Here is a 23,603-nt window from a genome sequence, read left to right on the forward strand (position 1 = left end):
GCAGCATCTGTCTGAACTCCTTTCCATCTGGTTCTGTGGCTCACTTATCAGATGCATGACAATTCTGAAGCCACCCCAGCAGGCCAGTGAAGTGCCTGAGCTGACCAGGGACTCAGGAGTCCAAGGAATTATCGTGTCCTAAATCTGTTCTAATCAGGCTCTGGGTTGCAAGAGTCAGTGTTAAGGTCAACTTTGTCTCCCACTTCCTGTGGCCCAGGGTCTGTTGGTGGTTCTGGTCTAATGTGTACATGCCACAGGTCAGAAGCCTTGTATAGGTCCATGTTCATCTATGATTGGATGAGGACAATATGCAAATATTTGCTTGATTCATTGAGTGGGGTTGAAATTTTACTTGCAGATAGACTAGAAAGCACATCCCCTGAGTATCTGGGACCCTTCTCAATGAATCTGGACTCAGTGGAGTGGAGAATGGAGGAACACGAGGAAAAAAGCAGTGTTACTCTGCTAAGTTGTGGCATCATCCTTGGGGGCTAAAGTTTCCTTCCCCTTAAGAGTCATGTGGGTGAAGAGAGACAAGGAAATTAATCCCACTCACCCATGAATAAGGAATGATCTACCATCATGGGTACCTCTGGACCAAAACACAGAGTTTATTTGTTAAGGGAGTCCTTGGAAGCAGGATATTGGCCTCTGAATACACACTGGGACACCCTGCTTGGAATCAGCCATGCATTGAAGGGAGTTTAGACTAGAAAGAAGCATCCTGAGTGGTAGAGAGTAAGAGGATGTAACTCAGTGTTGGAACCTTCCTACTCCTCAAGGGAACAAAATTGGCTTGTGCTTGAGATCTGTGGCACGCACGTGTCTGAACAATGTTCATGCCTGTAAGTGAAGCATCCTTTTGGGAGGGAACTTCATTTCTCGTTTTGTTTCTTGTGAGGCTCACTTTTCCTTTGAAGCTGACCTCTGCTCTGTGTTGCCTGTTTGCATGGGCCTGTGACCCAGTGTTTGTGCGAGTCAACCATCTGTGGATTGTGTTTCTCTTGAGGCTGTTCTAAATATATGCAATCTTCTTTCTGCTCTTCTCCAGGAAAACTCAGGGGACGAAAGCCGAGCCCTGGTGCACCAGCTCTCCAACGAGAGCAGGCTGTCCATCACCGACTCCCTTTCTGAGTTTTTGATGCCGGAAGTTCTGCTATCTCCCCAGCTCGTCAGAAAACGAGGTTTGACTACTGTTTTCAGTCAGCTGCCCCCAAATCTCCTTTGTGACTTTGTTCACCAAACTGTTCAGTAAGATCTGTCAACAAAAATCTTCGACTCCATGGCTCCTCCACACCATTACATTCTGAGGGCCTGCTTGTAACACACCACACCCACAACACAAGATGATTCTATCTGTTAAGAAAATGTGAAATTCAGGGTGTTGGACTCCCGCGTGTTTCTGTTACTTAGACTTCTCATTGCTAGTTGTGAATTCTTCCTGTTCATATGCCTGCTTTATAGCCTGTGTGTTTTTCAATCATGTTAATTTGTTAGACATTTTATATCATTACTGTCTGATATGTTTATTGTATTAATTTAAATTTATAAACATTGCTTTAAATTGATGCATAAAAAATATACTTTCTGGAATAGGCAAGCCCCACAGTTAGCATTACTATGTGTGATTTTAATCCATTAAATATAGAGAAATATAATAAAAAATATTATCTAGTATATAAAATAATTTTATGTACTAACTCCCATGCAAGAATCATTTTTCACAAAGAGTTCAAAAATAAGTTGCTAACTCCTTTACTGAAGTATTAGCATGATCTGGAAATACTGCAAAATAAGAATTTTTATTATGACAGCAGTGACACTGGAGATTTTTTTGTTTTTGTTTATTTTTCTTTGAGAACCAAGAATATCTAAGAATGTTCTCTCTCCCTCCTTCTGTCCCTCCCTCCTTCTGTCCCTTTCTTCCTTTGGTGGGGCCCAAAATTGGGTCCCTCTCACCCTAGGCAAGCAGTCCACCTGCACCCCCAGCCCTAACAGTTTGTTGCTGTGAGCATCACCTAGGTAGATTAGGGGGTGTTCTATGAAATAAGTACCCCAAATGATTTCTGTGGATTTGTAGTGTGAGACGTGGCATGCTTGGTCATTTGGAGTAGGGTTTTCTGAAAGGCTGGTGCTCTCTTCTCTCTCTTCTCTCTCTCTCTCTCTCTCTCTCTCTCTCTCTCATGTGTATTATCTCTTCTTTCCCACAGATTTCTGATGACGACTCATATGTCAGTGACATAAGTGACAATCTGTCCTTAGACAACCTCAGTAATGACTTAGACAATGAAAGACAGACCTTAGGTAAGTGTTTACATTACAGACCTTAGGTAAGTGTTACATTACAGGATCTCTGGAAGCCTGCAGCTGAGTGTGCGTGCGTGCGTGCGTGCGTGCGTGCGTGCGTGCGTAGGTCAGAGGTCAACCTTGGGTGTCAGTCTTCTGGTGTAATCCGTCATATTTTTTGACACAGGGTCTCTAACTGTCACTCGAGGCTCCCAATCAGGCTGGGCTTGCTGCCTGAGAGTCAGGGATCCTCCTGTCTCTGCCTTCCAAATGCTGAGACTACAAATGTGCACCACCAGGCCTGACTTTTTTTTTTAAACAAGGGTGTCCCTTATGAGTCATGCATTTTCTCTGCAAGTGCAATATAGGATATGGTATTCTGTATTCAGATACTGAAATGTTGTTATAATTTAAGAATTTGATAGGGCATATATAACTAAAAGGTCCAAGTGATAGTCAGCTTCAGATTATTCAAGAGATATACTCTTACCTCCTCTCAGGGTCTCCTAAGCTGCCCCTTTATTACTGCTTAATCCTAAGAAGGGAAATGATGACCAAGAAAGATATTTCTGGGACTGGCAAGATGGTTCAGTGGGTAAAGGTACTTTCTACCAAACTGAACAATCTGAATTTTATTCCTTGGAACCCACAAAATAAGAGAGGACTGATACCCACAAGTTGTCCTCTGGCCATACACACACACACACACACACACACACACACACACACACACACACACCTCACACTGTGGCACATGAATGCCAAATATAAATAGATAAATGCAGTTTTTGAAGAAAGGTATTTTGTTATGTGAGTCTGAGCTGTGGGGTCCCTGGAGTGTCTGACTAATCCCAAGCAGCTTGTGACTTCAGGAAGCAGAACAGTCAAGTTAGGAAGATGCCCATAGAGTTCCCAGTCCACGGTCCTCTGCACAGGGCCCTGAACATCAGTCAGTCACTCCCCATCTTGGCATCTGGTTTGCCCCCATTGAATACTCAAAGCATCATCTGCCACCATTATCATATCCACACAGAGGACGGGAACGGTGCCAGACCCCTTTATTTCAGTGTCTCAGCTTAGCGAATGTTTGTGAACTATACGAATGGATTGTCCAAACACTCCAGAGCCGCTGCTTTGAGGACTCCAGGGGCAGGCGGGTAACTTCCCACCATCCACAAAGCCCCCTTTCAGCATCGCCTGCTGGAAGGAAGGTAGTTTGCTCTGTAGAGAGTCATCTCTTGATAGAAAAACCTAAAACCCGGTGAGTTAGAAGCAGAAGGTCACAGACAAGAATGCAGATTGTTTTCTGTGAAAACAAAGAACGAACAGGTTCACGAAGAAACATCACTTGCTCCCTCAGTGTGCAGTGAGTGGTATGAGCACCAAAATGGTGCTCCAGCCACAGAGCTGGAAGATGATAAAGCTGAGGCCCCTCCCCCATTTCCCAGAGGCCTGAGGGAGGGTCAGGAGAGCATGGAGTAAACAGGATGCTGAAGTAAGGAAGAAAGGATTGGTCCAGGACACCCGTCAACGGCCATGCTGCATTAACAGCAGCTGAGATGAGCATGGAGGTGGTCAGGCTGCTTCTCTTGCTTAGTCCGTGGCTATTCAGCTCAAACTCAGCACATACCTGCTGGACCTTCCTTCATCTAAGCTTGAATACCATAATGGGATGTCCCCAGTTCTCTGTAGACTTTCTCAGATGGTGACAGGGTTTTCTAGACATCTTGAAAAGATGCCTTCAGAGATAACCTTCATGTTCTACAACCCAGTTTGCCTACTGAGAAAAGAAGAATTAAACCCACTCTGTGGGTGTAGCTCAGTTGGAAGAGTGTTTACTTAGCATGCGTGAAGTCCTGGATTCTATATACCCAGTGCCACATAAAATGAGACATGGTGGTGTTCACCTGTAATCCAGGGTTAGGGAGGTAGAGGCAGAAGGATCAGAAATTCAAGGGCATCCTTGGCTACATCGAGAGTTCGAGTCCAGCCTGTTGGATATATGAGACTCTGTGTCAGGAAAGAAAATGTAAATGAAAACAGCTAAAGCAGAGCTCTCCGGCTATTAAACTAGGATTCCCAGAGTATGCAGCAGACACTTAGTGTTTTGGGTACTTCCTATCAGTTTCTCGCCCAGAAGAAATCAGGTCACATGGCAGGACCTGTTGCCGTGCTGAATGCTGCAGAAGTTAAGTAGCTGAGAATATGGACTGAAGGGAATCCGTGAGCACCAGCTCCAACTCTATTCCTTGTTGGTTATGTGTGCTGGACCCTCCTCTCTGCCTCACTTTGTTCATCTATAAAACGGAGATAATAGTACTGTTTACTTCAAGAAGTACCCTAAAGAGGAAGAAGGAGAATACACGTCAGAGGCTGAGGCGACCAGCACCACAGAGTGAAAAGAGGGCGTGTGTGGCGTCAGTAGCATGGCTGTGGTGGTAGAGTGGCAGTCTTTGAAATGTTAGACTTAGTGGACCAAAGGAAACATGCCACTGCCCGCAGAGCTGTTGCCAAAGATGCCCCCATTTACACCTGTGCGCCTGTGTCAGATTTTGCCCATATAACCAATGAAAGTAAATTTGGAACTGAACTGGATGCTTAAGTTAGCCTGCAACTGCACAGCATGACCCCAATTTCAGACGTTTCTGTTCATCAAAGCTGCCTCTTTATTCAGAGCTATTGGTTATGTAATGAGTGAATGCTACGTGTCTATGTTTAATAAACACACAGAAAGTGGTGTGTTTACCTGTTCATCCGTACAGTGAAAAGATGCCATTTGAAAAGAGACACAGAGCAGGAGAGAGACATCAGAGCCTGAGACAGAAGTGGTGGGCAGTTTTATGTATGTGACTGTAAATGTTTCATTCATCAAATCCTCCGTGGGCCAAGCTTAAACGTAAATGCCAACTTGGGATAAAATTGTAAAAACATGTGAAATTGTAAAATAGACAGAAAACGAAAGGAAGGGAGTCGATGTGTATAGGATGAAGAAGAAATGATCACAAAAGCATTCCAGAACATACTAGAAAGTTCTTCAGTGTCTTCTGCTCACCTCATGGCAGCCTGGAAGCAGAGGCGGGAGAAAGGAGCAGCCCTGAGGGACCACTCTCTCTCCAACCCCCTCCTGTCCTGTAGTCCACTCACTGTAAGGCAAAAGTCAGTGACCAGCCCATTGGTCGGGCCAGAGAGCTCCTGATCCAGCCAGGTCTCAGGAATTGGATCTGTCAGCTGGGGAATCTGCTCTTCAATACATGGGCTTTGTGTGTGGTGGGTGTGGGGCATCCCACATCTACTCACTTGTGCTTTTTAATAACATTCGGATCATATGAACCAAAAGCACTAACAGCCTTTCATGACAGTCCTCAACCATATGTGCTGATAAAATGATCAGAGACCAAGCAAGTATCCTGATGTGTAGATAGTCCATATTGTTGGTTGCTGTTGGGTTTTCTTTGCATTTTTTGAATTGTAGCTGAACATCTAGAAACACTTAATGGCCCAACAGTAATGAGCGAGCCAATACATTATGATGTGTCTATACCATGGAGTATTTTTACAGTCACTAAAAATGTTATTATTGGAGAATTTAAATAACAGAACTATGCTTTAGACAGCTGAATAAGCAGAACATAAAAATGCCCCTACAGTATGAATAATGTAGGTAGAGAATACACTAATTTACAGATAGTCCCAAATGTAAAGGGCCACTGTCTGAGTTGGTAGAATAATTGATGGAAACTATTTCTTTTCTTTTTCTAGAATAAATACAATTTAGCCAGTAGGTAGTGCACAGCTAACATCCCAGTACTGGAGATGTGAAGGCAGATGATTGTGCGTTTGAGGCTAGCCTGGGCTATAGAATAAGACCACATCTCAAACAGCGCAGAGTTGATTTTCAGAATTTGATGTGGTTAAGCTTTCAAATTTATACCAGTCTAACCTGTTATTGGCATGGAAACCCGATTTCCGTTCTTATTCTGAGTCTGAAGCTGTGAGGAGCTAGCTTTTGAGCGAGCGGGAACTTCCTAAATCTCCCCAGGAATGAAGTGCATGGCTATTAGTGTATACAGTTTGGGGCATTTCTTTATTCAGCAGTGCCAGGACTGGTGCATAAGCACGTGCTCCCCTACTGAGCTGTACCCTAGTTTTGGTATTTAATTGCTCAGCATTCTGTTGCTAGTTTCTAGCTTTCCATCCTACACTGCATAACTGGGTTTGACAGTGAGTACTTGCTAGGGTTATTTTCGTGGACTAGCTTCCTGGAGTCGACCAGAATTCTTTCCTTGCAGGGCCTGTTCTCGAAAGTGGTGGGGAAGCCAGGTCCAAAAGGCGGACCTGCTTGCCAGCACAGGGCCCCAACACCAGTAGTGTCAGCTTATGGAGCATCCTGCGCAACAACATCGGAAGGACCTGTCCAAGGTGGCCATGCCGGTGGAGCTGAATGAGCCGCTGAACACCCTGCAGCGGCTCTGTGAGGAGCTGGAATACAGCGAGCTTCTGGACAAGGCTGCGCGCATGCCCAGTGCCCTGGAGAGGATGGTGAGGCCCCCACTCCCTGAACTGTTCTTCTGAGCCATTCGGAGCCCAGAGGCTTAAAGCCCAGTCCCCATTCCGATTGCTCCTTAGAGACAGTCATTTCTCGGAAGAGTCTCAGTCCCCCGCTTCCTGGCTATGTGCAGTGACCTCATCAGAATCTGCAGTGGGAAAGGAAGGCCTTCTGCAGCTGGTGCCTACCTGGGGGCGGGTGGTTCTGCTGGTTTTGGGCTTGCTCTTTCTCTGGAAGCTTCCATTGGATGGTTCTCATAGACTCGGCTGGAAAACATGCTCTAGGCTGGCTGCCTGTGTTTATTTTTACTACCCTGGGGGACAGAATTTAATTTCTTGAGCAGTTTCTCTCCTCCAGAGTAAATTTCCCTTGAGAATGTTTTTGTTTATTTCTGGAATTGTCCCATTCATTCCTACGCTTTTGGAAAGTATCATTCACAGAGGGTGTTTTATATCATGACACAGTAAACAACCCCCCACCATCACCACCTTTTTCCTCTCTCTTATAGAGCTATTTAAATAAGCAATTTTGTTTGCAAAAACTCTTGACTGAGAAGATTTGTTGTGGAAACTGTTCTCCTGGCTTCCTCGTTTGGGAGCTGGTGATCAGTCGCCCCCTTGCCTGGGTGGGGGCTGGGACTTGAGTGCAGAGCTCTCTTTCATTTGCTGCCTGGCTGGGTTGGAGAGGAGTGCACTCTTGGGCTTCACAGAACTAGCTGCACCCCTCCCCAGCCCCCACCCCCGTGGCAGGAGGCAGACCCCTTCAACTCCACACAGCCTGCAGTTCTCAGGCTCAAGGAAGCTCCTTGGCTGCCTTGATTTGGAAACGGATGAGAACCTCAGCTCCTGGCTGAAGAGACATCCCATTGCCATTTCTGCCTGATCTCTGGGACCGTCTTATCAGAGAGATTTTCTCTCTTGATGTTAATGATCATAAATGCCAAAAAACACAAGTTGTGATTTTGCCTTTTTTGTTGAATTTCCCTAGACAGTATCTGCTGGAGATAGGTAGGCAGGAAGCTTTAAATCTAGTGGTAAAAGTCGGCATTTATGGTGCCTTGCCTCAAAGAAAGCCATTCACTTCGAACATGAAACATTTATTTATTTTTATTTATTTATTTATTTATTTATTTACTTATTTATGGTTTTTCGAGACAGAGTTTCTCTGTGTAGCTTTGGAGCCTGTCCTGGAACTCGCTCTGTAGACCAGGCTGGCCTTGAACTCATAGAGATCCACCTGCCTCTACCTCCTAAGTGCCGGGATTAAAGGCGTGTGACGGCGGCCGCCACCGCCACCGCGCCGCCACCCACCACCACCACCACCAGGCAGATTCCCAACATCCATATGACTTGCAGTCATCCCTAACTCCAATTACAAGGGATCCACCATCATTTTCTTGCTGGGCTCCCAGGCACTGAATGCATATGGTGCACAGCCATACATGCACACAAAAACACACACACATAAAATAATAAAATGTAAAACAGAAAGGGAGAAAATATTCTAAAGTGTGTTTAACTCCTGTGGCAATTCAGAACCCTTAAGATCCTCAGCACTTGGTCCCAATAAAAGGGAAAGCGCAGTGGCGCACAGCTGTAGTCCCAACACGGAGGAAGCTGAGGCAGGAGGATTAGTGCACATCTGGGACCAAGTGGTCCCTAGTCTTGACCTTGGACAAGAGGTGAAGCTGAGCATAGTGGTACACCCTGTAATCCCAACACGGGGTGAGCTGAGGCAGAGGATTGACTTGGAGGCCAGCCTGACCTACAACATGAGATCTTGTCTCCGAAACAAAAGGAGAATAAGAAAGTTTTAGGGAAGCCCCAGTGACCCCAGCACTACCCCAGAGCCACAGCTGCAGCCTGAGGGTGACTGTTCCTGCTCTGCAGTCACCACATTCTCCTTTGTAGGTTCTTGGTGTTGCCAAAGGGGAGATTTTGTTCTTACTGCCCAGCGTCATGGATAGCACTGGGTTCTTCAGTCTGCTGTATTTTGAGGTTTTGGTTTTCTCCCAAAAGATTTATTAATGTATTTGTAGCAGTGTGTGCTTGAGTGAGTTTCTATGCACCACGTGTGTGTAAGAGCCCTCAAAGGCCAAGAGAGGATGTCAGGTCCCCTGGCTCTGGAATTTAGGCAGTTGTGAACCACCATGTGCCTGCTGGAACCAAGCTCTGGTTCTCTCCCGAGCAGTAAGTGCTCTGAAAGGTGAGCCACCTTTTTAAAGGAGACTCAAGGTGTTTGGCTTTCCACAGAGACAGTGTGAGCTTCCTGTTTGGTGTGTCAGAAACGGGGGAGGCAGAGAGAGAAGCATGTATCTGAGTTTCAGGAATGCAGCATGGACTGGGGATGGCTTAGTCAGTAACATGTTTGCTGTGCAAGGACAAGGACCCGAGTTCGATCCCAGCACCCCATGTCAAAGCTGACAGAATAGAAAACCCTTAGCAGTGGAGGGTGGCAGGACAGGTGGATCCGGAGCTTGCCAGCCAGATGGTATTGCCCAATTAGTGAGCTCCATGTTCGGTGAGAGACCCTGCCTCCAAAAGAATATGGTGGGGAGCACTGAGGAAGATATCTGACATTGACCTCTCACTTCCACATGCATGCTTACACACACATACATGACACAAGTGCAATCACACACACACACACACACACACACACACACACACACAGAGAGAGAGATAGATGACACTGAGTTTAGTGTAGCAAACCTCGTAAGATGTTCAGAGAAGACCGATGAGACAGTTTCTATTTGGTATCAAAAAGAAATCTCCGGGTCGTTACTTTCATCTAACTTTGAGGGGGAAAGCAAAATACAGACGAGAGAATCTGTTTCCCTCGATGCTCTGAAAGAGGTGCTGAAGAACAGGCTGGAATCCACATGGTGACGTTCAGAAAAGGATTTTGCTAATCCCGTGTAGACATGTAGTTTATTCTCCCCTCCTCCTCCCTCCTCCCTCCTCCCTCCTCCTCCCCATCCTCCTCTTCCTCTTTCCTCCCTTCTCCCTCCTCCTCTTCCCCCTCCTCCCTTGTCCTCTCACACCCTCCTCCTCTCCCCCACCCCCTACCTCTCAGCTTTCCTCCCAGAAAGGCAGAACTTCAAGGGCCTCTGGCCTGTTGCCTCTCAGAGTGCAGCAGTGACTCGCACACTTCCGTTGGTCAATGTGAGTTTAAGTTTGCAGGTTTCTACGATACCAGTCGGTGACTAGTTGAACGTATTGTGCGTGTTTCTGAACTGGGGTTGGGGGGGGACGGACCGTGTTACTTCTCTGTACTCTTTCACCGTCTGCCCCGAGGCCCCGATGTTGGGATTGCCGGCCCTGGCTGGCTGCAGGTAGAGGATTCAGCATCGGCATGCTGTTTGGATGAATTTACCACCTCGATCAAATCACCCCTTCCAGATTTCTGACACCAAAAATAAGCGGGCAGTTTCAACAGGTTGATTTGCTGTCTTCAGGCCCAAATGAACATTATTTAAACCTACAGCTGTAAACCGAAGTTGGCTGAGTTGGTTGAATTGCCTTTCGGAGCCTTGCCTTTCTGAAGGCAGCATAGGTTTTTATCTCCTTGTGACAGATTTCTCGGTGTCACAGAAGTGAACCGGTCCTTTCCTTCCGCTCACAGGTATACGTGGCAGCCTTCGCCATCTCCGCATACGCCTCCAGCTACTTCCGGGCCGGCAGCAAGCCGTTTAACCCGTCCTCGGAGAAACATACGAATGCATCCGGCAGGACAAGGGCTTCCAGTTTTTTGCCGAGCAGGTGATATGCGCCCTTTGTGTTTGTGGAGAGAATTGTTTGTGTCTGCTCTTAAACGTGCTTTTGAAATATTTATTTTCCTCCTTTCACTGGCTTCAAAGGGACTGGGATAATTACAGGCTTGGCAGCATAAAAGCTGGGATATGTTTTCTCTCCACGGAAGGTCAGCTGCTCCCCACAGCACCCAGGCTTTGGTAGTTCTGCACACCTGCCTGGTTACAATGCAGCAGCATTAGCTCCCTGCAGATCATTAGCAAAAGGAAGTGCCAAGGCACAAGCCTGTGCCCAGAGTGTGACTTAGAGCAAAAGTGTGCCCAAACAGTTGCCACCACCATTCTGGAGCCTGACTGGCCCTCAGAGTGGGCGTTGTGCCGTGGTCTAGATTTTAACTCAAGAGGAATCACTGTGTATGTATTTATTATTCAGAGCAACAACTTGTATCTCTCTCTTGTTTTTAAATGTTTACCGTGTGCCTGGTACTATTGCAGATGGCTCCGACCCTGCAGTGGCGGGGGGAGGCTGGGGGGATAGACAAGAGTCCCTCTCCAATGGGTGATCATGTCCTTACGTGGCCTGAGGTCTCCTGGGTCCTTCCACACAAGTTAGCATGGAAGCTTCAGGAGCCAAGCAGCTCCCGTTTGAAGCACAGTTCTGTTTCCTACAGGCTGTAGGGCTCGGGGCAAGTGGAGTGACGCCATCATTTCTGTCTTCTGTGGTCCGAGAGCAAGGTCTGATCTATGAAGTGTGGCTGTGCTGCGTGCATTGGAGGATGAACGTCCCGAGTGTTTGCCGATGTGGAACACCCCTCAGCTAAAATAGAATGCATAACCTTTAGAAAGATGGAAAGCACCCTTTCAGGAGACTGGTCGTCATTGCTCCCATAGATTTGTCTCCAGCTCCTAGAAAACTGAGGATAAAGAAGGAGTGTGGGTTGCTAAATATTCTTTCCCTTCTGGTTATTTTTGTCAATGAATTTGCATTATGGGGACTGGGAGAGAAGGTGCTGCGAGCTGGCCTTTTCTTTTCTTTTCTTTTTTCTTTTCTTCTTCTTTCCTGCCTTCCCCCTTCCCTAACCATTCTGTCTTTTTTTTTCTTTGAGATTAGTGTCTCACTACATATCCATCTGGCCTCAGACATGCACTCCTCTTTGCTCCGCCTCCCAGTAAAGGGGTTACAAGTTCACAACCACCTCACCCAGCTCCCAGAAACTGATGAGTGTGGTGCTTGTCTCAATGCAATACAGGCTGAGTGTGGTCGTGCTGCCTGCCATCCTACTGTTCAAAGGCCTCAGGCAGGAGGGTTGGGAATTCAAGGCTAGTCTTAGATTCACAGAGAGTTCTAGACCAGCTTAGGCTGTGTGGTGAGACCCTTTCTCAAAAATGACAATGCAAAAACTCAAACCCAGAGCAATTGTGTTCCCTGGAACTCAGAGGAAAGTGAATATACAAAAGCCCCGAGGCATATGGCCAGTGGCTTCCCAGGTGAAAACGGAGAGGTAAATATTCCTTAATAAGGGGAGGTGGGAGCTAAATCAGTAGTTACGGGATCCAGTCATCGGTCTGATTCAGATTCAGCTGGGTTATTTAATACCGAATTTAAAAATGGAATGGGAGGAAATGAAAACATGGTTTGGTTACCATGGTGTTGTATGCACTCTTGTGGAAAAAAAAAAAAAAAAAAAATGAAGGCCTGAAATAGCCCCAGACTCCAGCTGACAATCAGAGCAGAAGGAAGGCCTCTAAGAGGAGACTGACGTGAGCTGTGGAGAGGTGAGTGGCAGTCCCAGGATCCCCAAAGGGGTGGCACCAGTCACAGGCTCTGCCAGCACATCCACTGTGGGACTTGGCGAGGAGGACCAGGGCCCATGGGCAGGTGCTCAAGTACCCAGAGAGATCAACGGAGAGTTCCAGAAAACTTCGTCTTTGGTTACATGAATTGGATCCCGAGGCAAAAAGCAAAAAAGGCATCTGGCCATATTCTGCGGCACGGGCCGTGTCCTCTGTTCAGAGTGCAGCCTTGCAGGAGTGACTTACGTCCTTGGAGCCTCTGTCTTTACCCAGTGGGGATGGCAGTGCCTGGCTCGTGGGCTGTGGGAAGGCCTAAGCGAAAGGATGCCGTGGCAATTATGCACGTGCACGGAAGGATACGTGGTTAGTGGTTATCGCTCTTGTGTCTAGAGGGGACTTTAAACGCCTTTAAAGAGTGTTAAGAATAGGCTAAGAGGAGTGAAGGAAGCACAGAATTACAGTAAGATGTCTTGTATCTCCACGCTAGCGCACGAGGGCCGAGTGCCTTCAGTGGGACCGGGTGAGCCCTCAGGCGGCTGTACACTGGCTTTGCCGTCATCATGACCACGGGTCCTGATAGCAGTGGAGCTGTATCATCTGTCTGGGTTTTAGCCTTCTGGCTCAAATAGCTGCTGCTTTAGTGCATCAAAGGAAAGCTGAGCTTCTCAGGATGCTACCATCTCTTTACTGGCACTTGAGGTAGAGTTACCCATTAGCAGGTTACTTGAGAAGCAGATTATAATCACAGGAGAATGTGAAGATGTGTCTGCCATCCGCCCTAGACATGGTCAGGGTTGGGGTCAGAGTCTCCTTTTCCTGGGATGCTGGGCACATAGCTACACACACACACACACACACACAAACACACACACACACCTACCTTCCTCTTGTCCTTACTCACCCTCACCAGATGGCTCACTTATGTGAAGCCCTCTACCATAGCAGTCTAAGGACATCACCACGGGTTGGGATTTAGCTCAGTGGTAGAGCGCTTGCCTAGCAAGTGCAAGGCCCTGGTTTCGGTCCTCACTCTGGAAAAAAAAAAAAGGAAAGGAAGGGAAGAAGGAAGAAGGAAAAGGAAGGAAGAAAAAAGAAAAGAGAGCACCACCCATTTCACCTTCACCTGCATGCCATTTCACTTCTGCCTGCCAGGTACACATCTTCCCCATGGACAGCTACGAGCCACTTGTCGATGTGTGTGTGACAGCTTTGGAATTTGGGGGTTTCTGTGCTTTCCTGCTCCTCTCAAAGAACGTATCGAATATTGAAAACGGGGGGGCCCCCAGTGGTGTGTGTGTGTGTGTGTGTGTTGGTGTGTTGTGTGCTGTGTGTGGAATGCATGCATGTGTGTAATGCATGCATGTGTATGTGTCGTCGATCGACCCGACATGGACACAGCTCCCAGCTAACGGCCCTGTGACAGTTGGCCTCTCTCTAACTTTTCTAGCTAGCCGTCTTTCACTGGAGAGTGGTGGTCTGTTCCTCCACTCCTGTGACTCAGTTAGCGCAGTGCTGGGACGTGGCTCTTCGTGTCGCGATCTGAGTCCCAGGGGTGAAGCGATGTCTGCTCCAGAGTTCCGCTAGGTCAACAGCCTATGCCTCTGCATTGTTGCTCATCGAGAAGACAAGACAGCATGTTGCTAATGGCTCCTGTGGTCAGAAGCCGTTTCTAGTTCACATCGTCCTGACCACCACTGAGTGGAGTTTTGCAGAGTGCCCTCTGCCTCTCAAGTGTGTGGTCACACTTGATGTCTAGATTGCCCAGAGTGGCAGGCCACCCAGGGTCAGCTTCAGGCGGGAGACCAAGGCTGAAGGAGCAAGGCTTCCTGTGTCTCCAGATCCCGTTTCCCTCCGGTTCCTTTCCCTGCCACTCTTCTGGAGTCCTTTGTAAAGTTTAGTTACCAGGCTCAGAGATAGCAGAGTTGCTGACCATGGATGTGAAAATAGCTTTTGTCGTGTATTGTTCAAGGCTGGAACCACAAAAACAACGCCACTCTTACCTCAAAAGGAATGAGAGAGAGTTTATTCTGGAACCAATATGATGACCATGTGTTGAGAACACAGAATTAGGCTATCCCAAATCCCATTTTCAACAGGGTAAAGTCTGGTAGCAACAGAGCCAAGTAAGTCCTAAGCCAGTGCATTAGGTAGGTGGTTTACAGCAGAGTGGAGAAATCCCACCAGAGGCCTCAGATGCTGTCTCACCACATCCTTAGCCTTTTGATTGTAGAAGCTAGTGTCTGGTAAGTTAAATGTTCTAGAAGGTTTTACCTGCTAGGTACAAGAATGTAAGTCAGACACAAAGGTCTGGCTATCAAGAGGGCTGAAGCTAGCCCAAGATAAATTGCAATGAGGCTTTGAACCTGCAAATTCCAACCCCTCCACCATCTTTGAAGTTCTAACCAGTTAGCTGCCTTGTAGAAGGTTTCATGTAAGGTGAAGTTATTTCCAGGAATTTGTGTTCACAAACCTTTCGTGTTCCAAGTGCATGAAGGATTTTAGCCTTTTTGTTGTGGGGTGTGGCCCTTGTGAGTGAGAGATGCTCAGGAGTAGGTCATAGGCGCTCCTGATCTGTGTTCTAACTTGTGGCCTGTCTGCCTTTGGTTCAGGAAGCTTGCTGCAGCCATGGCTTTCTATGAGCACTGGACTGGGGGTCGGGGAGGGAAGGTCTTACTCCTTCTCTGGGCTCTCACACTTGGGGACTCATCTCCTTATGCCCACTGCCAGTCTGGGGTGAACACACTGACTCTGGGTGCCCCTGAGGGAAAGATGAGTGAGTTCAGTCAGCTCTGTAGACTGTCTGTGCCTTTGAGCAAGGCCTGGTGTGGAAGGATGCTGCACAGGGGGTCACTTCTAGAAGTTGCTATTCTATTCACGTGGGACTCAGAGTCGAGAGCATCTGCAAACGATCAGGTGCAGGAGAGTTTGCATCAGAAAAATGAAGAAGTCATTAAGACATAAGACCTAAAAGCTGCAGTAAGAAAGTCCAGGAAAGTCAGTTTTCCCCTTGCTCTTCGCTCGACACTTTTTTTTTCTACTTTTATTGATTCTTTACTGATTTCACATCTTGCATCCCAGTTCCACTCACCTCCCCACACTCCCCCCCCCCATCCACCCTGGCAACCTCCCTATCAAAATTTAAAAGGAAAACCAAAAACCAACCAAACCAAAATAAAACAAAAAAGGGAGAAGAATCTCATCATGGAAGCTGTAGTATAGCCCATTGAGTTACACCGTGGTCAACCCTTTAGTCCATTCATCTTTACTTGCAAGTGTTCATTGCCAGGAGTCGTTGGTCTGGTTCGAGGCCTCTGGCATCCACTGCACTATCAATAATGGACTCTCACGGGCTCCTCTTCTATATCCTGTTGTTGTCCTGTGTCATGGAGATCTGTATGTTCGTTCCCTTCACATGCTCCAACAGCTCATAGATGAGGTGGTGTTGGGGTGGGCCAACTCATAGTCCTGCTTCTGGGCCTGGGTGGTAGGGGCCCTTGGGTCTGGCTCACCCACACTCACACCACCAGAGCCAGCTCCACTGGCTTGCCCAGGCAAGGTGCAAGGTTTCTCTCTCCCTCCCTCCTCCCTCCCTCCCCCTCCCTCCCCTCCTCCCTCCCTCCCACCCTCCCTCCTCCCCCTCCCCTCTCTTCTCTCTCTCTCTCTCTTCCTCTCTCTCTCTCTCTCTCTCTCTCTCTCTCGGCATGGGGATGGGGTGTTCAGCTCTCCTGTTCTCATGCCCTCAGGGCTGGCTCACCGGCATCCAGACAGCAGGAACAGCTGTACTGTGCTGCAGCTGGTGAGGGACAGAGCTAGGTCTCCCACTCCCATGACCCAGTGCCAGCTGTCTCTCCTGCCGGCCCTTCTTCCTTCTCTGCTGCTCCCTGGAGAAGAGCTCTCCTGCCTGGTTCATTCATGTCCCTTCTCGGAATCATTCTATCCCAATAGCGGTCAGTTGTCTACTCCTGGTTAACACTGCATTGTCTTCAATGACTATATCAGAGGGGAAATCCAAGCTGTTCAAAATAAAGCTATCGATAACTTGAGAATAATGCTGCTCAGTCATGGCTTTGTGCCCCTCCGTGTTTCTAGGTCATGTAATCACTTAAGGTGTTTTGGGGTTTATTTTGCAAGAAGCTATGTTCTAGTATAAACCGTGGCTGTGAACACAGAACAATTGTCATGTCCTGTCCCTCCACCACCTCCACACACACCAGCGCACTCTTCTGGGCACCATCCTTTGATGGTCCGTCAACAAGTCCTCAAGTCCTAGGATTCCCTTCAGAAGCCTCCACCTTTTCTACTAGTGCTGGCCACCAGCCCAAGCCACCATAAACAGTGCTGGCATTATTGCACCAGACTGGACTGTGCTTCTCGAGTCCGTGGCCAATTCCTGAGGACCTAGCACAGAGTGATTGTTTTAAGCAAAGGGAATGGCTGCTGTGTGTCTTCCAGTAGCTTCCCAGGCCACTTGGAATAAAATATGGAGCCCAGCCATACTCCGAAAGCCATCCAAGGCCTGCCCACCCTCCTGCTTCTACTTCCCTGTCTGTCACACTGGTTTCCGGGGCCCTGGCTCCTGCTGTGTTCGGCAGGATTACCTTCCCAGATGACTTGTGTTTGGCTTTTCTTATTTCCCCCAGCCAGGTAGGTTTCCATTGTCAGGCTCCTGCCCCGACCATCTCTCTTTGTGTAATGGGCTTCACCCCCACCCCTCCTGGGGCCCCATTTTCAGGCGCCCCTGTGCCCCATTAATACAACCACTGCTGACAAACTGGTATCGTGGTGCTGTCTATCTGTCTGTCTCACTGCTTCCACTCTGACACATCACGGGCACTTAGCCAGTGTTTGATGAGTGACATGTAGAAAGAATGGCCCCTTGGCCCCTCTCGGGTAGTGCTGATCTCAGTACTTCTCTGTGTCGTGTGTTACCCTACACGATTAATGGTGTCAGGACCTGGGAGGTGTGTAGCTGGTCTCTGGCAGTTTCAGGGGAGAAATGGTTTATTTAAGTAAGGGGTACACTTCTTCTAAAAGTGCAAACCCACAACGACTGAAATGCACTTTCCTCTTCTGTTTCTGTGCCATCTGCCTCCTATACAAAGTATAAGCAACGCATAAATAAAAAGTGATTGTCAGTGGGAATAAAGGCCTCACATATACAAATAAAGCATAAATTATAGAAAATGTCACCGTGTTGGGACTTGTGGAAAAGACTATATAGACCTGCTTGTGGTAAATGTGATTCACTGGCTTCTTGCACACTTGGAATTCTAACTAGTGAGGGCCTGCTGCCCCTTGGTTGGAGAGGAAGTGATAGGCAAGAGTACTGAGACCAGGTTAAATTGTGTTTATCCAGGAGGGCACTGTCTCCTCTGGGGCCAGATCAGGTCAGATTCAAAGCCATCTACTGCTTGTTTGCTTTTTATTTTACTGTTGTGTGTGTGTGTGTGTGTGTGTGTGTGTGTGTGTGTGTGTGTGTGTTGTGCGCACACTCGTGTGTCTTCAGATACCCTCGGAAACCAGAGAGGGCACTGAATCTGTTGCAGCTGGAATCGCGGGTGGTTATGAGTTGGGAACCAAACCCGGTCCTCTGCAAGAACAGCAGGTACTCTTAGCTGCTGACCCCTCACTCCAGCCCCTTCACACGCAATCTTCTTTCTTTTTCTTGGCTTAAGATGTAGTAAAATTAGAGACTGACCGGTTATCTCAGTACTCTGGATGCTAAGGCAGGAGGATCACAAGCTTGGCTAGCCTGAGCTACCTAGTGAGCCTGTTTCAAAAATAAAAAAAAAGCATCAAGACTAAACGATTAGCAAAGACACAGCAGTTGGCCCTACCTCTTCTTCACACTGTTGAAAGGCTGCCAGCCCCAAAGGTTAAGTATCAATTGGGAATGAGCCCTTTCTGGGGATGTTCAAAATTACAAGCCCTAGAACAGATTTTTCGGATTGCCTGGTATTCGCATCTGAAGATAGTGAGAGCAGATGTTAGCATCAGCATTTTGAAGTCAAAACTTGTGACTTCATTCTGCAAAGAAATAAATGCAACATAGAGAAGTTAGAAGGTCAGATTCAAAAGATTTGTTTTTTTTAAGTGGCCCTGGAAAGGCTTTAATGGTGCCCTGCGGCCTTAGGAGGCGCGGGAGCCATCTTTGAAAGCAGTCTCCGCTGGGTGCGCAGAGAGAGCGCTGGATCTGTGGTGAGATGCTGCACATCATTTGGGGAACCCTGGGCAGCAGGTTCTGTGCAGAAAGACCGTTTCCTACTTTATAAAAGAAGGTTAATGAGGACATAAGACTACTGCGTCTTCATGAAACAATTAAAATTCCATCTCTCCAGGCCAGCCAGAAATGACTGGGTGTGAAGGTGCCTGCCTGCGAGCCTGGTGATATGAGCCCCATTCCTGTGACCCACAGGACCACACTGATTCCTGCAACTTGTCTTCTGACCTCTACATGCCAACACACAGTAAACAAACAAATAAATGTAAAAAAAAAAAATTAAAATCCACAGCCATCTTTGGGTTCTATCTAAAGGCAGTTGATGGAAACTGTTAATCTGCTATGGTGGTCTTAAAAGATCATACCTGCGTTCTTATAAAATGTGTATATACTTTCTAATATCACAAGATCCCTCTAGTTCCTATGCGCAGTATGCTTCTCCATTTTACAGGATTTAAAGTAATTAAGAGCAGGCGCATGGTGTTTGTATACAGTAACTTTGCTTTGATGTTTATATTTGGTGAGCCCCGTAAAGTTACTAAGTTCTTGATGACGCCTGTATGCTCCCTCCCATATTGCATGGCTCCTTGCCCTGTCCAGTGGACATGTCAGGTAGGTAGAGAACTGTGGTTGGAGAGGCAGCCTTATTCCAGTTAACTGTATGCAATCCTGTGGTTTAAAATTCAGCAAGCCTATTCTGAGAGCTCCCTCATGGAGAAAGGAGGATGATAGAGCGCTTTGTGATAAAACTATCGCCAAGTGGTTGGACTTTTAAACAGAAGCAGACAGTTGCTTTGACTATAGGAGCTGGGGCCCTAAGACAGTGAAAATTTCTCCCCAAAGCTGCAGAGAAAAGCAGGGGCCTTTGTGGCGTCACACAGCACACAGGAACTAAGATACGTCAAGCCGCAGCAGGGTTCCGCCTCCTACTTCCCATAGCGGATTTCAGTTCATTGAGTAATCCGAAGGTGTGGCTGCTATTTCGTCTTTTCTCTGCTTTCCTGGCTGCGCAGTCTGTCAGTTAAGGCTGTGGGCAGGATGCCTGGGGATCCTTCAGCCCTGCGGCTCTCCACATAGGGGTGGTTTACAAAGCAGGATCCCCAGCGTGGGTGAGCCCGAGTGAAGTCAGCGATGGCTGTGGACTTGTCAGCCCCCTTTCCCCTCCTGTCTCCTTACACAACCGCTTGTTCAGACGGCGCTCAGTACTGAGTGCCGAGTGTGAAGTGGATGGATTTGAGAACAATTCAGCTGCCTAACTCTTTTTTCCTGAAGTCTGTAAACCACCGATACTCAGTTTTGCTCTGTGGACTCCCTGAATGCTGTGGTTTGGGAAACTTGACCTTTCTGGTTTCAGCCTCCAAGTTGTTCCTAGGAAAGGCTTTAAGTAGACATTCCAAATAGAAGATAGCCTCTGCTAACAGCCATTGAAATCAGAGAAATTTCTGGAAGCGTACTGACAGCATGGCTGTTTTTGTTTTTAACGAGTACTGATCTGTGAGAACAGCACAGGGTCCTGAGTGATACTGAGATGAAGAGATGGAATACAGCCTCCATTTTGTATTGAGCGTCTTAATTGATGGGTAAAACAAGCAATGGCGCCCCCCAGTGGCAGTCTCTGTTTCGAGGCTCATCCCTTCTAGGATGTAATTATTCATTCAAGATTGCTTTTATATATATGATGATAGATAAACACGTTTTATTTGCGAGCATGTGCTGTGTGTGTGTGTGTGTGTGTGTTGTGTGGTACGTGTGTTCATGTTGGCAGGTGCATGTAGGGAGCCAAAAGAAAAATGTTGTTCAGGTACCATCTGCCATGTTTCTGTTGTTTTACTGAGGCAGGGTCTCTCACTGGCCTGGTACTCATCAATAGGCTAGACTGGCTGACAGTGAGCCTCAAGGACCTGTTTGTCTCTGCTGTAGCGCTGGGATTACAAATGCCAGCCAGCACACGCAGCTAGCTCCCCCCCCATGTGGGTTCTGGGTCTGTATTTCAGTCCCCATACTTGTACGGCAATGGCTTGCTTTGTGGACTGAGCCTTCTCCACAGTCCCAACACATTTCCCCCCTAGCATTTGGTGGACTTTCCTCAGTGTCTACCGTCTATGGCTAGCTCTGCTTCACAGACACATTATTTCTAAGAATTACCTTCGGCCAGTGAGGTGGCCCAGCTGGTCAGGGCACTGGCTGCCAAGGCTTAGTTAGGACCTCAGCACCATCCCTAGAACCCACACAGTGGAAGGTGAGAACTGGCTCCCACAAATTGTTCTCACACTTCCACGTGTGAGTCGTGGTGCACACACATACACACATTCATAATAAATGAATGGATAAATTTCAAAACTAAGAAAAAGCGCTATCTTGGATTGACCATATCAGTGACTTAAGAGCCTGGACTTCATGCTTCAGCTTCCTGAGCCCTAGGGGGACATCTTTTTATGTTACTTAAAAGTAGCACACGGAAGGGTGACGTTGACGGCTTAGTTAAAATGCTTGCAGGTTGTTCCATAGCAAGTCAGTCACCGTGCTGGCTGGGGAAATGCAGTCCTCAAACGCCCTCTTTTTATGATACTGTTCAAATCATGCTGTGCCTCACCACTTGAGGCTGGGCGGGCCGTGCTCCCAGGAAAGCTTCTGGAGGCTTCCATTCCCAGCTTCCTTCCCACCCACCCGGAGAAAAGGGGAGCTGGCTATGTCAAGCCTGCCCTCTTGAGGACACACTTGTTCCAGCTCCTGTGTCCCAGCTCGCTCACGAAAAGGAATGACTTTCCAGCATAACAAACATTGCCTCAAGTTACGTTTTTACATTTTGGTGCTTGTCTCCCTCAGGTCAGCCACCACCCACCTATCTCCGCCTGCCATGCCGAGTCTGGAAACTTCGTTTTCTGGCAAGGTATGTACTGATCCGTTTGCCCTCTGCTCTCAGCACTGAAGATGTCATTTTTTCCGGGGACTGCTCAGTGCTTGCCAAGGTCAAAGGTGGTCCCCAGACCTGCTGTTCATAGAGAGTCTGCCCACCTGATGCCCTGGCTTCTCCCACCTCGACAGCAATTGACGTTTACCACATACTCACGGACAGCATGTTATTTCGTTTGTTATCATGGATGCTCAGAATTCAAAGATCATTTTTTTTGCCTGTTAAGAGACGCCCTCCCTCTTTACCCGAGTCACCTGTTCTTGCATCCTTTCTTCCATCTTACTCTCTAACGTCTGGAAATGCCTCACACCGCAGGAGCTGGGCGTTCCGGCTGGTCAGCAGAGTGTAGGCAGCCAATGGGCTTCTGGCTTTGTAAAAATTTAAATTCTGTTTCCAAACTTACACTTGACACCTCTGACTTTTATTCATCTTCATTTTTATGAACATTTTTAACCTACTGAGCTTTCATTTCACTTATTTAGTTGTAGGGGGCATGTGGAGATCAGATGGTAACAAAGAAGACTGGGCTTTCTCCTGTCATGTGGGTCTGAAGGATGGAACTCCTGTCATCAGGCCTGGTGATAAGCCTGAGCCATCTCACCGGCCCCTTGGTTTTTTTGTTTGTTTGTTTTGTTTTGGTGTTTTGAGACAGGGTTTCTCTGTGTAGCTTTGGAGCCTGTCCTGGAACTCACTCTGTAGACCAGGCTAGCCTCGAACTCACAGAGATCCACCTGGCTCTGCCTCCCAAGTGCTGGGTTTAAAGGCGTGCGCCACCACCGCCCAGCCACCGGCCCCTTGTTTTTGTTTTTAAGGTTGTTTGGAGGTTCCCTCTGTGTTTTGTGTGGTTGTTGCCATCTGGCTTTGTTCGGCTTTTGCCTGGCCTTGTTTTTGCTACTCTCAAGATCATAACCCAAAGGTTTGAGAAAGACAGGCACACTTCTACCCCTGAGCTTTGGCCCTTCTTTACATTTGTAGGCTTGTTTTGGAATCAATGTTCCTAAAACTTACATTTGGAGATGGGGGAGATGGCGAGTTGTCCTAAAAATAATGCCCCACGTTTCTCCTACGTGAGTGAGTTTCGTTAGGTTTTCATTTATTCAGAAGATTGGAGTACAGTAAGAGAAACTGAGTATCCCAGGTTATCAAGAAGTTGAGCACACACCATTTTTTAAAAAAGTATAGTTTTTGTTTGTTGGAGACTGAGACTCATGTAGCCAGGACTAGCCTCAAATTCACTGTATAGACTAGGATGACCCAGAACTTCTTATCCTCCCCAAATGCTGGGCTTCCAGGCGTGCCCCACCACACACTGGTTCACACAGTATGGAGGACTGAACTCGGCCTCATGCATGCTGGTTATGCAGTTACTGACTGAGTTGTGCCCCAGCCCCTGATCAGTTTATAAAAACATTTCCTGGAGTGATGTTGCCATTTGGTTCTCATGCTGTCTTTATATACATGAACATAGGCATGTATCTCTGTGAGATTTGAAAGTACCCGAGAGCACACTGCAACACTTCCTTTCTCCTGTCCATTAACCACTTATCTCTGCATGGATGCAATCAATCTTACCCACTGAAAGTTAGAAGCAAAGTGTTTCTTTTCTTTAATCTTTGCTATTGATGCTTTATATTAAATATTGCTTCACCTGAGATTCCGCTGCTTTTCACAAAGCCTTCATGTAGCAAGTCTTTTCTCTGTCCTGCCAGCCCCAATAATGACATATAGATTTCTTATTAATTATGAAAGCTTGGCCTTAGCTTAGGCCTGTTTTTAACTTATAACCTAAATCAACCTATTTCTATTAATCTGTGTGCTGTCACATGGGTCGTAGCTTTTGCCTCTCCTCCTGCATGTCCTGTTTCCTCTGCATCCAGCTGGTGACACCCCCACTTTCTTCTTCCAGAGCTCTCTCTGTCTGGAAGTCCCACCTATACCTCCTGCCTAGCTATTGGCCATTTAGGTTTTTTATTTAACCAATCACAGTGATATATCTTTTTTTTTATTTTTTATTTATTTATTTATTTTTTTTTTTTGAGGACAGGATTTCTCTGTGTAGCTTTGGAGCCTGTCCTGGATCTTACTCTGTAGC

The 23,603-nt window shown here is 47.3% G+C and overlaps 1 pseudogene; it reads left to right on the forward strand.

Annotated features, from left to right (window-relative positions):
* Positions 1-23,603, forward strand: part of LOC114689781 — a 110,623-nt pseudogene that overhangs the window by 31,633 nt on the left and 55,387 nt on the right.

The sequence above is a fragment of the Peromyscus leucopus genome, unplaced genomic scaffold, assembly GCF_004664715.2.
Source record: "Peromyscus leucopus breed LL Stock unplaced genomic scaffold, UCI_PerLeu_2.1 scaffold_137, whole genome shotgun sequence".
NCBI lineage: Eukaryota > Metazoa > Chordata > Mammalia > Rodentia > Cricetidae > Peromyscus > Peromyscus leucopus.